This window comes from Thermobia domestica, chromosome 1 (assembly GCF_964235325.1).
Source record: "Thermobia domestica chromosome 1, izTheDome1.hap1.1, whole genome shotgun sequence".
NCBI lineage: Eukaryota > Metazoa > Arthropoda > Insecta > Zygentoma > Lepismatidae > Thermobia > Thermobia domestica.
In genome coordinates, this window is record NC_137454.1 from 250,603,433 (window position 1) to 250,620,953 (window position 17,521).

General features: G+C 35.6%; 1 protein-coding gene and 1 pseudogene across 4 annotated transcripts in view; both read right to left on the reverse strand.

Annotated features, from left to right (window-relative positions):
* The window catches only part of PDZ-GEF (PDZ domain-containing guanine nucleotide exchange factor), an 835,430-nt gene that overhangs the window by 167,585 nt on the left and 650,324 nt on the right, over nt 1–17,521 (reverse strand). The window lies entirely within an intron of this gene.
* LOC145695038 (peroxiredoxin 2 pseudogene) lies at nt 14,576–15,678 on the reverse strand (annotated as a pseudogene).

The window sequence follows — 17,521 nt, forward strand, 5'->3', positions numbered from 1 at the left end:
TTTTTTCTGCTTTCAGCAAAGAAAACGTACTCCAACGCCTCCTCACTGAAATGCCATAAATATGTCATTGTTGAAAAGGGTCCCCTCACAGCTGTGGGCAATGTTGAAACTTCAAAGTAACCCTCAGTTACTCGCCGCAACCTGCTAGAAGAGAGAACGCAGTGTCGTCAATGCGTTGTTGCAAATCTTCACATGAAAAAAGGGGGGGAATGAATAACTTAATTGGAGGCTTTTAGTAAAAATTATAAGCTCATATAACGAATTATTTATTATCGACCTGACTCCATGCAAATTTTTGTAAGGATTTGTTCATTGCTTGTTGAGAAAAACACGAAAAAAGTTCCAATGTTATTAGATAGGGGAAAACTCGACTCAGCGAAGAGGTAGCAACAGCCTTAACTGCTTTGAAATACACCACTTCGTAAAATGTCAATGTGAATTTGAATAAAAGAAGGTGGGCCCCAAATACTTTTTATTACTTAATGTGGGTCGCAGTAACGACAAGTTTGAGAACCACTGCGTTAGACTATAAATATTAGCTGGGTATATGCCATATACTCCCGTATACGCCCCATTATATCCCTGATTAGACTATTATGTTAAGACGAAATTGTGCTTGCGAATAGTTATAAGTTGTTCTGGGAAAAGTGATTGGTTGTGACAATTCGGACACAGCTGTCGATTTGTCGTACAATACTCAAGCTTTTCATAAATAAATAAATAAAAAATACACAGGATACGGATAATTGAACATACAGCTGAAGCTTTATCCAACCCGCTAATCGCAATTTTCTTTCTGGCTGCATAATATCTAATCACACAGAAGTAAAACAGAATTTTATACATGGTGTTTCAAAACAACACCGACAACGTTTGGGAGGTGATTCCTGACACTAAGATAAGACAAAAAGTATAGACCAACCTGGGTGCACAAATGCTTTCTTTCGGAGTTATAGGCTGCCAGAAGCATGAAAAAATGAACTTTAAACATCCATAGCTCCAATACTATGGGACCTACCGTATTCGGGTCAAGACTTCACTTAGGAACTAATACGTGCGCTATCCAAAAATACATGTTTCAGAATCCTAAGGTACTCACGAAACAATTTTTATAGAATGAGTTTGGCTACGGGCATATAATTTGAAGTACTCAACAACTACCTCTACAAAAATTATTGCGGATGTACCACAGGATTCTGAAACATGGATATTTGGATAGGGCACATGCTAGTTTCTAAGTGAAGTCTTGACCCGACTACGGTAGGTCCCATAGTTTTGGAGCTATGAACCTTTAAAATTCATTTCTTCATGTTTTCGGCAGCCTATAACTCTGAAATGACGGATTGCTGCACCCAGGTTGGTCTATACTTTTTGTCTTATCTTGGTGTCAGAAATCACCTCCCAAACGTTGTCGGTGTGGTTTTTCAAGTAAGTACATGAATAGTCCATCTATGTATCACTCCTAGTTCCCCTTCTCATTTCAGTAAGGCGTCGTCAATGCGTTTATACAACATCTGCGACATTTAATAGTTTTGAAGTACAGTGGATGTTTTGGAGGTTTCCTTCACGAATGCTGTTGTTCATATCTATGCAAAAATAAAAGTAAATAACGACTACGCATCCTATATATACTGCACATGTTTACATTGAATGACATACGACGTTCTCTGTCTTCAATGTAAATGTGTAATATCCATACGAGCACTAAAAGTAGTTGAGTTTTATTGTTTGGGGAACTATAAAGTTACGTATTCATTTTTATAAGGTTTCCACAACACAGAATATTTTTTTATTACGATACTCGAACTTCCCCAAGAAAGAAAAGGAAAAAAATGGATTACTAATTTAATTTATACAAATGTAGAAGTAGATTTTCATGTTCTGGAGTAACGTCTGAATATTTTCCAAATTTCATCAGCTGGATAACATAACTTGTCCTCGCTTTCTTTTCTTTTTATAAACAGTTTTTCTGCTTGTCGAAAAATACAAAAGTACTGGATTAACTAAAAGTTTTGAGTTCTTTCTTTCGGCCTGCAAATACGGATCATGTTACTGAAGAATTCAAAGTAAGGCGAACTCAATTTCATTGATGAGAGTCCGCTACCAGTTCCAAGCGCATGGAACTGTTAAAACTCCAGTGACTTTACAAAATAGAAGCATTAAGCCTATTGAAATGGTTCCAGCAGAAATCTGGGAAGAGAGAAAAACATTTATTTTTAAATCATGAAAATGGATAACACGCAGAAATGGAGAAAAAGAATAATCAGATTGCTCACGAGGAGAGAAAAAAAATCAATGCATCTTTCGTTGAGAATTTCTTCCTTTAATGATCATTATGTTTGTTACCAAAGACAAAATCTCATAAGAGAAGTCTGCTGTCTGAATCGTTTATTTCTTTAATAACTTGAAGTTACTTTTAACTTTACACTAACGCAGTATATATATCAAAATAATAATTCATGAAGAAGAAGCAGGTCTTAGTTTTCCATCCCCGATTATTTACTTTATGACATTTTAAACTACAGATGTTTCATTCTCAGTTGATACTAGCTCGTGTAGTTTGGAGTCTTACCTTAACCTATAGGTCTGCGTATATCTCATACATACTCGACGCTAAAAAGGAACAACTCCAACCACCAAAGTCCAACTATGAACACTGCTGGAAAAGCACTATATCACTTAAATTTTTAAAGCTAGAAGAAATATAGCGGTCAATTTAGCCGGTGCGCGTTCTCTACAGCTATACAAACCTCATGGAATTTGTTTCTATACAGATCTGTCCTCGAATTTACTTGACAATAAACATGCGCTGAAAAAAATATTATATGGAAGTTCTTCCGTGACCAATTGATTGTGGAAAGGATATTATCCTTTCCACACCTGCAAGGATAACATCTACAAATCGTCGAGACCGTTCTCGGTAGTGTCCCATCCAAGAGAGGTTATAGCTGCGGAATGACTAGAAAGCGGTGATATTCACCGATAGGAGTAGTTCCTATCTCGGTATATCTGTAGAAGTATAGCTTAGCGAGAAACGTACTCCCTCGCCGTATATGACCCTTACAAGGCATTTTGGTAGTTAAACATTCTGTTAGCCACCACCTTTCATTCTGGGGATTATAAACTCTGAGTGGTAGACTAAGCATATCTGGATACTTTGGGGGACTGAATCTTCCAGCAAGATAACGTGCGTCTCCATATCACCCACACAACATACTCTACTCGTTATGTGGCTTCTACCTTGCCTGCTATGTCCCTGGACCTGAGACTTTTTGTTTGTTGTTTAACGCTCCCTTCACCACCGAAGCTATGTGAGATATACATGAGAATGTGATCCACATGAACTTCAAAGTCGAAGCCAGATTTCCTGCACTGAAGGCGCGTACGTTAACCATATATCAACAAGTGTGCTCTGAACCTAAACCTGATTGAGTATATATATGAAACATGATGGAATGGCGCTTTGCGCTACAAAGATTTCGGCAAAATCATCGCTCAATTATGACAAGCCCTGGAGCAAACGTGCATGCCCACACATTTAGCATTTGTACGACTGGCAATGCCGCGAAAAGGTATTCTGCGGACGCTCTGTGTTGTTGTGTGCTATTAATGTAAGTATTGTATACTTTTGAACACTTTCGTAGTATGTTTGAGATACCTAATGGGAATCATATTGAGTTCACTACTACGCTATTTTTTTTTCTTGCGTACCAACTTTGGGCCAGATCTGTGAATTCCTACTGGATGTTTCTAAATATAATTCCACCAATGTATATGACCAACAGAACAGTGAACAGTGCGATTGTTTCAATTCCTCGTTCGAGGTATCTTCCATTTCTCATGTGCTTCTCTCAAGAACTTGAATTAAATTACTTTTGTACAAAGGCACACTAAGTTTATTACATGATTTGTTTCATTTGCAATTCCTCCGTACAAACGCATTTATATTTTAAGTTCACGTACAAAAAACAGGCGGGGAGATACATGCATTTATAAATTGAAGTGGCGCATGACAGCCAGTGCTCATTCCCTTACTTGACATGGTAAATATTTTTTTTTTCGTTTAAAAAAGCCGTAAAAAAATATGATGAAAAAGACCGAAAACATTACGGGGGAAAAGGCTGCCTTTCTGGTGTTAAGTTCTGTCCATGTCTCTCTCCCATCCTGCTCCTGACATTCCATTAATAAGAAATAGCAGGGACATCCATGAAAGTCAGGCGCTTTGATAATAATTACTCTCGTTTTCTAAACTGTTCACCGGATGATGGTAGGCTGTGGTGGCACATCACCGAAAAAAGAGAAAGAAGCAGGGAGATGAAGTGCATTACATAAAGCGCACAGAAGAAAAAGGGGGATGAGGGTTTAAAACACATGGACACAGACGACACGAAGCCAGGGAGGAAAACGTTATTTCCTCAGCGAAAAATGTTACCTAGGAAATGAAGCACTGGTTGTACGTGCAAGACACGTGCTTAACGCTTTCATGTTCCATTAAACTCTCGCACAAACGTCAATACACAGAAGCTTTGTAAAGAGAAACAGCGGAAAGCGCAACGTATACAAAGTTCGCTCTAACGAATACACTGAAAATGTACTCGTCTCAGTGCGTAGAATATAGATTTTCGACTACTAGGTTAACCTGTGCTACGAAAATGTGACTATATTTTAATAGGCTCAGGGCTGATTAACAAGTATGTTGGGTCCATTGAATTGTGTAACATTAAAATCAATTACCATTGTTAAATGGTTACACAGAGGAATTTCGGAAGTACTATAAAAGAAAAATATAGTAACAGTTTTTAGCTTTTGACGTGCTCCTGTGAATACATTTAACATTATATTTCGAAGCTCCACTTTTGGAAAACAGTAGGTGGTGGTGTAATTGGTAGAGTGATACCGTTCAACCGGAGGGTCTTGGTTCAATCTTCGATATTCTCTTATTCAATTCTCGTCAAAGTGCACTTTAGGTGTTCACTTAGTCTCTGTTAAATTGGTACTTGGGTGTAAAATCGTCTATGTGGTGGTACAATCATGTCACCTCTTCTTAGTGCTCAGGTTACGGAAATGTGAAGCCTGATCAATAACAGTACGGTAACAATTTCATAGTAACTGCATCTAGCTGAAAACTTAACAAAAAACAAAGCGTAACAAGCTGTTCTCGATTATACTTTAATACTGACTTCATAAAAGAAATAAAATTTAAAATCTCTGAACAAAGCAAGTTTTAATGAAAAATATTTATATAATAGCTTCATCAACTAATTAAACCTCTTGCTTCATCATAGACATAGTACCTCAGAGGTACTGTGTCTGATAAAGCCAAGAGGTTTAGTTAGTTAGTTTTGAAACTGTTACCTAAATAATATTTTTTAAATTAAAATTTGCTTTGTTCAGAGATTTTTATTTCTCTTATGAAGTTACTAAAGTAGAACAAGCAGATAGTTCTTTAATACTGCAAGCATAATAAAAGTGTTTGAAAATATTTTTACCCACACGTAAAATTAAACAAGTAAATTTCCTTTAGAACTTAAGCCAATTACAGCAACATAAGCATTTCTTTACCACAAGGATTATTTGAAGTTCTCAAGTTCACCACACTGATAGGAAAAATGCACTTTTATAATTCATACATTTTAATATATCTATATTTTGACATGTAACACCGACCTGATGCAATGTCTTTCATAGCTGTATTAGAGTTAATTTTACAACGCCCCCAATTATGAACTCCCTTGTGGCTATGTGGCTTGCGTACGCATATCTGGAGCGGGAGACTCAGGTTTGATTCCCGGTGGGAGTTCACGTGGTTCGGATCCCACATTAAACTGTAGATTTATGTTTCATATAGTCTTGCTGTTGAACAGAAACTAAACTCTAACCTATCAACGAACCAATACCCCAATTGTGATAGACTTCATTGTTCATACTTAAGTATAACCCTACAGGTAAAATGTACGGTTGAAAATAAGTTAACATGCTGAAAATAAAATGCTCCAGAAGGAAATTTATGAATTTTGGAATAATGTTCATTACATCGAATACGGTGGAAGTTTGTCTTGCACCTTGATGAAAAATGCATAATTAGAAAGTTATAAACCAATTTTCGTGGTGATATAACATTTGGTCCGACAACTTTCGTATGATGAATAAATAAATAAATAAATAACCGAAATATGCATTTCTCAGCAAATATACACACATTCTCAATCGTTCAAATGTTCATCATTTTCTTAAACTTAAGACTCCCTTTCTTTTCTCTTTAATGCACGATATGATTTATTTCCAATCAAATGCACATCCTTCCCGCCATGCATCTAGAAACATTAGAACATCGCTAGTAAAAATGATCCTGTAAGATCGCTTCTGCAAGCATAAAATTGAAGTGACCGTACCTTCCAGATATTTTGTTCGTGCATCATTGATCATGTCAGCGAAGAAGAAAAAAAGGGGGAGGGGATATGACGGAAGCACGGCAGTTGATTTCGCTGATTTGACAAGGCATGCGTTCAAGACTATCTGACGGACAGACATCTCTTAAACTCTCTTTTCTCTTTTAGTTTTCCTTCTTTCTTCCTAAAAAAAAGGCACTGAGAGGAAACGAGGCTGCACAGTTGTCTCATAGCCCTTTTAAACATTCTAGCTATATTTTGCGCTATTTTCTACATGATTAGACAATTTTGAGTTCAGTTCCCGGAAGATTGATCTTTAGCATAAGAATCTGATGTGTAGTTTATGATTTTTTTTTATTATTAAAATAATCAGGTAGACGCATTTTCTTCATTTTGTCTGTATAATTGGCAACAAACTTTTCTGAGCGGTATTCGAAAATCTGAAATTTAACTTACTCAGGCCTAGGGAACATTTTTTCCCCTGAAGCTACGAAGTCTTCCCGGCAAATATTTCTGATCGTGCTCAACGTGGGTTATACTAATTTCACTCCCAATTATTGAATAACCCTCCGGGAAGAAATCTTCTGAAATCATCACTGAACTTACACAAGTGGCCAAGCGAATATGAGCCCAAGTCAAATAGGTATCCAAGTTAGAGCTGTCAACCTCCTAACAGATTTTACTGTACGCTCAAGTTCATGAGGAAAAGTAAAGAAAAAAAAATCTTATTTGAGGATTCAGATTCAAATGTTAATTCTATTCTTTACAATATAAATTACGAAATCTGACTAGTTTTCTCCTGCCTGGTACAGATAAAATAAAATGCAAACCAACTAAGTAAGCGGAAATAGAAAACTTAAGTAATTTGGTCTTCCATTTGCTTATGTGGCAGACGGCAAGCCCAAGCTCTACGACAGCCAGTAAGATAGAGAAAGAGCAAAAAGCAGCGTCTGGAGGGTTAGTGACTGACTCTGAAGCTGCCAGATATTGCAAACGCGATGACCTCTGGGAATAATTAAGAGAGAGAAATAGGGTGAAGTTGGAAGTCTCTGGAGATTCCTGTGGGATAAATTGAGAGGGAAATTACCTCGTTGCATCAACCGAAATGACCAACAACCGTGATCCCGCTGACTTTGCAGTACGACGTCCAATAGTAATGCTTGTTCTACACATATACACACATAGCTATAAAGTATTTGTGCCAGTTCAAACCCAGAACTACTCGACCGTCAAACGAGCAAAGAGCTCTTCCACCAATCAATAGCTAAAATATTACCAGACAGACAGCTCATTTCGCAACAGAAACAAATGTTCCGCTTGTAAAATTCATCGAATTAACCCATCGAGTGTCGTTAATAGTAGAGTTCCGCATTGTGGTTAAACGAACAAAGTAGGGTGGGATGGTGCTGACTGTGAGGAAAAGATTTCAAAATTAAAACCCAGTTCGTTTGCTTATTTTAAATAGAGGAGCACACATTTAGTTACATTCAAATGTAAGACATGAACATAAAAAGAAAAAAATAAAATAAAATAAAATCCGAGTATCTAACCAACTATACTTATACAGTACAATTGTATTAAACAGAAAGCCTGTGCTATACACTTCATTACAAACAAAGCAGCTCCATCGGATTTAAGCTGCTTGTAAGTTTTTACTTACAGCATGTGTCTCAGTGAAAAACGGATGCTTAAAAATTAAGAGAATATTCGAATATTTTGAAAGAGAACGACATTTTACCTTTAAACTCAACTCAACTCAACTCTGAGCCACAGCCCAATGAATATGACTGGCCAAATAACTTCTTAGTTAATTGATATGGAAGTCATCATATCGGGTCCTCAATTTCTAGATTTCTAGAACGAAACTTGCTTCCACTGAGTTTGTTTTTAATGCCTTCCAACTTGATCGTATAATTATTGAACACAAATTTATCCGTTATATGATTGAAAGCTGCCAAATACTGGTACCCAAAAGTGCATAATCTAAAAAATGCACTAAAAAATCTTTTCACACTTACATTGTACTCTACATCAAAACAAAGAAGGCAATGCATTCTTTATATTATATAAACTAAAAACATTTTTATTTATTTTAGAGAACGAAAAGTGTTGGAAATAATCAAAGTAACCTGTGCGCATTTTATGATGCCTTAATTATCACTATGGGACATTCCATGTCAAATCACCAAGTCATCAGACTTGACCATCTCAGATTTTTGTAAAAACTGGTACAGAGCTTATTACAATGGGAGATGAAAAAATCCCAAATATTACCTCTCTCCTCCTGAAAGTGTCCCCATATAGGGTGTTCAAAAATGTCAAAAAAGGGGCATTTTTTCAGTCAGAGTGATTATTAAAAATACTGTCATAAAATGGTTAATATGTGCACTAGAGACATGAAACAAACACCATTGGAAAGCTTGAAGACTGCTCTATAAGTTGTACTATATTGCAAAAACCTGTAAAATAAAAAATAACACTTCAAAAATTCAAATTCAAATTTGAATTTCGTACAGAAATGTCCCTGCAAATTTATTCCAAATTGTCCAGATTGTAGACTCATGTGTACTAAAACATTACAAGGTTTCATTTTGGGCACTCAATGGGATCCGATTCAAAATTCAACATTGCACGATATTGACCATGTGAATATCTGGGTTCAGATCGATACCCACTTGTCTGTAGCTATTACCTGCTGCATCAAAGGAATTTATATTCAATTTAATTTGTTTCTTGATTTATTCATTTGAATTTACACAATTATCCACCTTTCGAGTTATTTAGTGAGGTCTTACGTTTCCGGACAGTACTCAATACAACAATTATTCTTGTTAGTCCGTATGGATATTTCTAAATTTATATTGACTACATTGATACAAGTTATTCTCATTCCTTTGTTTCAGGATTGCTGTCACAGACATGTGAAAGTGCATAATTGAAATAGGGAAAAGAATTTATTGACTAATTGTTTGTGCTGATAGTGTGTGAAGTTTTAGTGAACAGTGTCACTGTGTTTCATAACACATTTGATACAAATATTGTGAAAGGGAGGAAAATATATCCCTCCCTTTCATAGTAAGTTCTGTAACAGCAATCCTGAAACAAAGGAATGAAAATAACTTGTATCAATGTAGTCAATATAAATTTAGAAATACCCATACTGACAAACAAGAATAATGACCTATATTGAATACTATTCAGAAACGTAATACCTCCCTAAATAACTCGAAAGGTGAATAATTGTGTAAATTCAAATGAATACATCAAGAAACAATTAAAATTGAATATAAATTCCTTTGATGCAGCAGGTAAATAGCTACAGGCAAGTGGTGATCGATCTGAACCCAGATATGCACATGGTCAATATCGTGCTATGTTTGGTTTATGTTGAATTTTGAATCGGATCCCATTGAGTGCCCAAAATGAAACCTTGTGATGTTTTACTACACATATGAGTCTACAATCTGGACAAGTTTGAACAAATTTGCAGGGGCATTTCTATACGAAATTCAAAATTCAAATTTTAATTTGAAGTGTTATTTTTTATTTTACAGGGTTTTAGAATATAGTACAACTTGTAGAGCAGTCTTTCGCTTTCCAATTGAGTTTGTTTCATGTCTCTAGTGCAGATATTAACCATTTTATGACAATTTTTAATAATCACTGTGACTGAAGAAATGACCTTTTTTTTGACATTTTTGAACATCCTGTATGGAGACACTTTCAGGAGGAGAGAGGTAATACTGTATTTGGGAATTTTTCATCTCCTACTGTAATAAAGCTGTGCACCAATTTTTACAAAAATATGAGACGGTCAGGTCAGATTTTGTAATTGCATTGGTTGATTTCACATGGAATGTCCCCTATACGAAAGGATTTGAAAAGAAGTATAAATATGAAACCACATATACAAGTTGTGCTATATACATATAACACTGTTGCTCAAGTGTAGGGATACAGAAGTTGTTTATTAATGTAGTTTTCTAAGATGGGTAGATTTCAGTTCCCTGCACTCCCTGAATTGTACATTGTTGCTATATTACTGGCTTTATTTGAAACAAATCAGCAAATGGAATGCAAAGTAAGGTGAAAAGTCAAGTTATGTAAGAATTATGTTTATTTCCTACATAGATATAGAAAGTTATGGTAACTCAAAACGTGTAATGAAGCATTGCAGCTTTCCTGTATCATACTGAAAGCGGCGGAGGTGGGGAAAAGGGGTGGAAACTATACGAGAATATGGATATGTTAGTTTTTTCTATGTTAGTGTAACACGCAAAACAGTTGATAGCTATAGGGAAGTGACAATTCGTACAACTGCGCAACAAGCAAAACAAATATATTACTCTATGAAAGAGAGAGAAACAATCTAGATTAGATGACAAAAGAAATTCCGACATAATAAATCTGTCAGCAAATTATATCATAACATGTAACCAAGAAATTGCAGACGCTTAAGAGTACAATACTTCCGCTGACCTATAATTTAAATACAATTATTTTTAAAAAATGAAATCCGACATTATGGCGGCTAGGCTAAAGGAGACAGTGATGATGAGAAATGAATGAAAAGGTGGAATGAAGGAAGTTGGAGAAAACGGGAGAACCCCGAGAAAACCCACGTGTATGGTGTTTATCCACCACAAAGCTCACTCGGCGCGAGCTGGGATCGAACCAAGGACCCCATGCACCAGAGGTGAACGCTCTACCACAGCCACCGTGCCCCCACAACAATTATTTACTAGATATAATTCACCCATCAGTCTCTTGCAATAGACATTTTAAAACTGACTCATATCACCTATCTTTTAAATAAAACTACTTACCAAAACACACTAGAGAAAAAAATCCAGGTAAGGTTAAACTATTTCCAAGATAAAGTAAGGTAAGGTACTGTATAATTCCATATATGATCATGTAAGTAAAAATGACATGCAATCTTGAATTTAACGTCGAAAGGAAAGGGGAAAATAATTAAGAAGTCGTTACATTCTGTAATGTTTTAAAAAATGTTGAAAAATGTACTACGTCATGAAGATACTTGTGCAACTTCTTCCATTTCTGTATGCCATTCAAAATTCGTATAATTTCGATTGCTGCTTATGTTGGTCTTTGGTATCTATTATGAACTGAACTATATAATATCGTTATAAAAACGTGTACATACCTGTCGTCGCCTATGACTTCACAATAGATTTTCATGTACTCCATAGCAGGAAGTTGAAACTCCATAGCATTTTTCACTGCTATTTCATATTACTCTCAAATTAATGTTATATATATCCCTATTGTTTCTCTTTTGCTGCTAGAATTTACGAAACACGATGCCCAGACAAACTGTGCGGTCAACACACTGGCTCTATCGCCACTGTTTTCTGTACTGTCGTCTGCTATTTCCCAAGTCATGTAGCTCCCGATTGCTTATGATTTCAATATCGAAGCCGGGACAATTATCGATAAATACACTGTACAACCACTCAACTACATAGCAACCATGTGCAACAGCCGTTCATTAAACTTTTTAATGTGGTTCGCTTGACCCGTTATTGAATATTTTTTAACGTAATTTCTTAAACTCAATTGATTTTTTTCTTGGATAACTCATATCCACTTTGAAAATATCCTCCGCGTTGGAACATCCAGGGTACCACCGGAAACTGAGAGGCTACTTCAGAACATAGATCAAATTTCCCACTAAAACAGTAAATAAATATATTTTTTCATCTTTTCTTTAGTAAATAAATATTTTCATTACAGTTATAAAAGTTTTTGTGTTACTGCGATGTTAACGAATGATGAATTAATTTCTCCACTGAATAAGACTTCTTGTGAAAATGTTATACATTATTTCGTACGGCCCTCGACGCCAGCAAGTCCTCTGTGATTGGCTCATCTACTGTTTCAACTTCCACAGCATGCCTGTAATAGAGGAACATTATAATTTTGGTTTCTATATACAGAGTGAGCCACAAGAAGTTATTCAGTTCTCAGCTGATTCAAGTAGTACTGTACTAGTTGATTGACGTAAACAATTATCTCATGGTGTGATTCGTGAATAGTACAATGCAAGTGATTTTATCGATGATTTAAACATTATTAAATTTGTAATCAAACCCCCTTCACTAAGCTCCGCCCACTTGTTTAAAAATTTTTAGTAAATAACAGACACAATGATGGATATCAACAATGTAAAAGAAAAACCAAATACTATCTACAGAACGATATCCTGTGAAGAAATGATAGTTTTCAAGTCCTTTTATACACGATAAATTTGGGTTCCCAACAATTACGACGTAATAAACTATGCACCCACATTTTTGGTCTGTAAGAAAAGGTTCGGATGGTTTAAATATAAATCTTCTGTAATTTGTGCACTGAAAGTCATGGAAGACACTTTGAACGTTTGATTAGGTAACTTAACAATGCTTTGATACAACTTTTAACAATTTTATAGTTTCGTACTTGATAAATAACTCATTTCGAATTCATTCTTGTCCAGCGATTTACGTCCCATCCTGTACATCGCTGAAGCACTACAATCTTTCAGAAGCTATAAATCTTTTTTGAGGGGTGGAAACAAATACGCAATTTTGTCTAACCACATCAATTTTCCGATTTCAATATGCTGTATGAACAGTCTATAAATTTTTTAGTGACACCAATTCACTGAAGTACCAACAAGTAAACAACAAATGCAGTGTATTTCTTTTTTCAGATACCATAACTCAAAATAAAATGAAAAACTTGCGTGTTCTACTATCCTTTCTTTGCCAATTCGTTCCATCGATAAACCGCTTGAGCAGTAATGGATAGGAAAACATTTGTCGACTTACACAAAGAAGACCACAAGAGGGCACTGAAGAAAAAAGGGATAAAAAAAGACGAACGAATAAAATCTATACGAAAGTAAGTGCATGAACTAAAGTACAACTTCCGAAGTTGATCCACATTGGATAAGAATGAATGACTGTGATAGCGAAAAGACTATTTAAAAATAATAATAGTGAAATATAAAAAAGGTATAACACTAAAATACATATGTGTAAGTGAAATGCCACCAAGAAGTGGGACGTGACATAAACATGCAACAGATGGAATTCATGTCACGCATTCCATTCTGGCTACCTGCTTGGTACGTTTATTATGTATCTCGTGCTATATAGATTTGTCAGAATTACTCTCTTATTTTTCTTCTTTTTTAATATATTTTCTATTGATAAAGCTACTGCTATAATTTATTTTCAGGATATACTATAGCTGTTAAGGGTCACCCCCATAACCAGCCCGCAGCCACGGGGTTCGATTCCCGGTAGGACAGAATTGAACATTGTTTAAACTGTGGGTCCAAGCCTCACAAAGCTTCGATGCTGAAAGGGCCGATAAACTTCAAAGACAGGAGGTAAGCAAAATAATTTTAGACGACGTAACTTTCTACGTTTACCTTACATTCTTATCTGCTTATTTTTTGAGCATGCATTTATCTAAAACTACTGAAAATTTCAAAGAGGCTGAAAATAATCGCAGGTGGAAGCAGAGCCCATTTGGCCACCCAATCCCAAAAACTTAGGGCGAGTAAGAGGAACAATATTAAAATTTGGAGAACATACCATCACTTAATTTCTATTTTATAGGTATTTTGCAAGAAAGAAAAAAAAAGAAAGAAAGAAAGAAAGTGGTCAATATGTGGCGTGACTATTTGAATATTTTTTTTCTTTTTTTTCGAACATTTGTTTATAATCCTTCAATAATTATCCAAACACATGTACAGTATGTATAGCAAAAGTGTGTATGATTGGTGGGGTTATAGTGGCTCAGCGCTCACTTTTGTGCAAAGAATTCCTAGTTCGATCTCAAGTCTTGTGCGACTATGATGGAAAACACCGTGTTTGTGCAGTGGCGTAACTTGAAGTTTCAGCGCCCCCACCGCAACCCTTAGTTATGCGCCCCTACTTTCTATAGATTTTGCGCCCCTGGAGCTAGAGCATTCCCCGCGCCGCGGGGGTACTATTTACGCCTATGTATCTGAAAGTTTTCACGGACCCTATCACATTTTCTCCCATTTACCTTCGTATCATCCGTCTCCTCTAGCCCCTGAAGGACATAACAATGGGACATTAAATTCACATTTTTTCTTGTCTAGCTGGTGATAAGTGTCTTAGGTGGAAAAACGAATAATAATCAATCAATTATTATTCCAATAGCTTTATTTGTATACTGAAAGGTACAGCCTGGTGGCAGTAAAATCCTTATATACTAAGTTGCACAATCCACATAATGACTTTGTAAAAATCCTGGACTACCCGGTTTACATAGATTTCTGCAGCTTAATTGTATTTTACATGGATTTCTGCAGCTTAATTGTATTAAAATGTTATTTTTTAAAAAATACTTTTGAAAAATAATGAACACAATGACTAATTGAATATTTGAATTTAAACATACAATACTGTGGCGATATCGTTTTACTCACACACTTAACACGAATTTATAGCACCTTATTGTAGCAAGACTATTCTTGGCTGAAGTATTCCTTGCTATGTTTAGGATCAGGCTTCATGGTTCTGTCACCGGGTTTCCATCCAGCTGGGCACACTTCTCCATGGGTATCAGTATACTGAAAAGCTTGAACCAAGCGAAGAACTTCATCCACAGACCTACCAACAGGCAGATCATTCACAGTGATCTGTCTCAAGTTCCCCCTACCATCTATAATGAACAACCCACGGAAAGGAATACCGTCTTCCTCTTTATAGACGCCATATGCTTTGGCAATAGCACCACTCTTATCAGCTAGAAGAGGTATATTAACGGCACCCAGACCACCTTCACGACGAGGGGTGTTAATCCATGCAAGATGCGAGAATTGACTGTCACAAGATGCAGCAACTACTTCACAGCCAATCTTGCGGAATTCTTCAATTCTATCAGAAAATGCAATAACCTCGGTGGGACAAACGAAAGTAAAGTCAAGCGGGTAGAAGAACAGAACCAGATATTTTCCTTTGTATGTAGAAAGGCTTATCTCCTCAAACTCCTCACAGATCACAGCTGTACCCTTGAAATCTGGAGCAGGTTTTTGCAATTCTGGAAAAGGCATGTTTTTATTTCCTTGCTTCAATGCAATAAATTATCGGAACAGTTTACTTGAACTGGACTGCAACCAGTGATCGTAACTCACTCTGTCGACAGAACGTTTTGAGGATTTCGCTCAACTTCTGTAAAATTCAATATGGAGTTATTACAAGTTGTATCGACGCAATTATTAGTAAAACAAAATTACAACAATGCGAACGTAACCATGGTCATTCTTGAACTACTTTCATTGTCAAAATTAAAAATTACATATACTACAAAGAAAAAAATGAATTAACCGTTTCATTCGTTACTCGAATATTTCAAAAATCCATTTTTTAAATAATTAAATACTGAATTATTCAAATTTTAATTTCTGCTGAATTAACGAATGTTAATACATCATCAACAAGAGACAACAACATTCTTAAGAATAGTTCGGTTTTCTTCACAAAAAAAAAAAAAAAAAAATATCGCAATTTACATCAGTTAAAATTATAAAATTTCGTAGAATTATCAACGAAGTGATTATCAATAAGGTGTCTCTAATAATTCGATCCCAAGTTTGTTCCTCATATAAACACAGCTTTACCTGATAGTGTTAACATACATTACATGGCTGCTCTTTCGTGAAGAGGTTCAATTATTTCACTTTGAGTTCCATCAGACCCTGAATGACCTGAGGAACAGGCTCAAAAAATGTCCCCTTGTGAATTTATGAGAAATAATAGTCCCCCCAAAACTCCATGTTTACCCTAAACTTTATGTTGTCCCTCAGGGGTACAGCTACAGGGCAGGAGTCAAATGGGGTCCCAGCCCCCAAAATACGGTTCCATCCATTACGTGTTTATTAAACGTGTTTAATACTTAAAACAAATGAAGAGTATTTATACCAGAAAATGAAAAAGAAAATTAAGAAAGAAATACTTTAAACCCTGTCAATATGTTGAAATAAGTAAATTTAATAATCCACTTTGTTACTTCGTTACTCTCATTTGGCTTAATCACAATAATCTGTGCAATATGTAGGAATGAGGATTATTAATGCATCACATACATTTTCTAAGACTTTTGGTTTGCTTTTAGTATATAAAAAGTTCAATCCTCCTTAAAAAAAAAAAAAGCTCCCAAGAACAACTTGCTGACTACAATGTTGTCCCCCTTATTATTTATGGAATTTGACATTAAATTTAATGTTAAGTACTGAGTGAGTATGATTTCTATCCTCTTCAAACATGCTGCATGCGATGGGACAAAGCCCTGTTCTATGTCCTTCTTCAGATGGCTTTATTCAACATAAAATTTTAAAAAGCATAGTGTATTCGTATTTTTCTTTTGCTGTTTAGTTATCACCTACTAACGAGCTTTAGAGGAAGTTGGATGTGGCTGGTATTTAGTAACGAATTTATCCAATATAAAGGAGAACGATAGCGGGAATTGATGCGCGGACCTCCATAGTTTAAATCAGTAAAGGGCAAACTACGGTCCATGGGGCAAGTTCTATTGTGTTTTTAATAAATTATATTATCCTGCGTCTTATTTTCTTTTTTTCTTCAGTTCCCTGGTAAAAATAAAAAAAGGCTGCCTATCATTGGTTTAATAAAAAGAGTCGATATATCCTTTTCGAAGAACCAACAGTTTGAAGGAAGAGTTCTATTGACACTAAGCACGAAGTCATTTTTACGTATTTTCTCTAATCAATTAGATCATACCGTTAATAATGCACAAAGAGTTACATCACCACTTCCGAACACTTGTCCCCTTCGGTAGAGGTGATATTTACTACAACACCAGTTAGTATGAAAATGCAGAGTAAGAAATACGTTGATTGTATTGAAAATACAACTATACAAATATAATTAAATGATATTGGGATGTGGGTTTATTTTAAATAATCAATAGGCTTTATTAAGAGAAGACAAGTTCCTAAGAAACTTTTCTCTCTTCCACTCTCCTTCTTTCGGTTATTAAATCTTCTAAAGCTTCTTCGTCCGTAAAATATTGATTAGTCTTCAAAGTCTAATTGCTTCGAAAGTCTGCAAAAGAAGAATAAAACTATG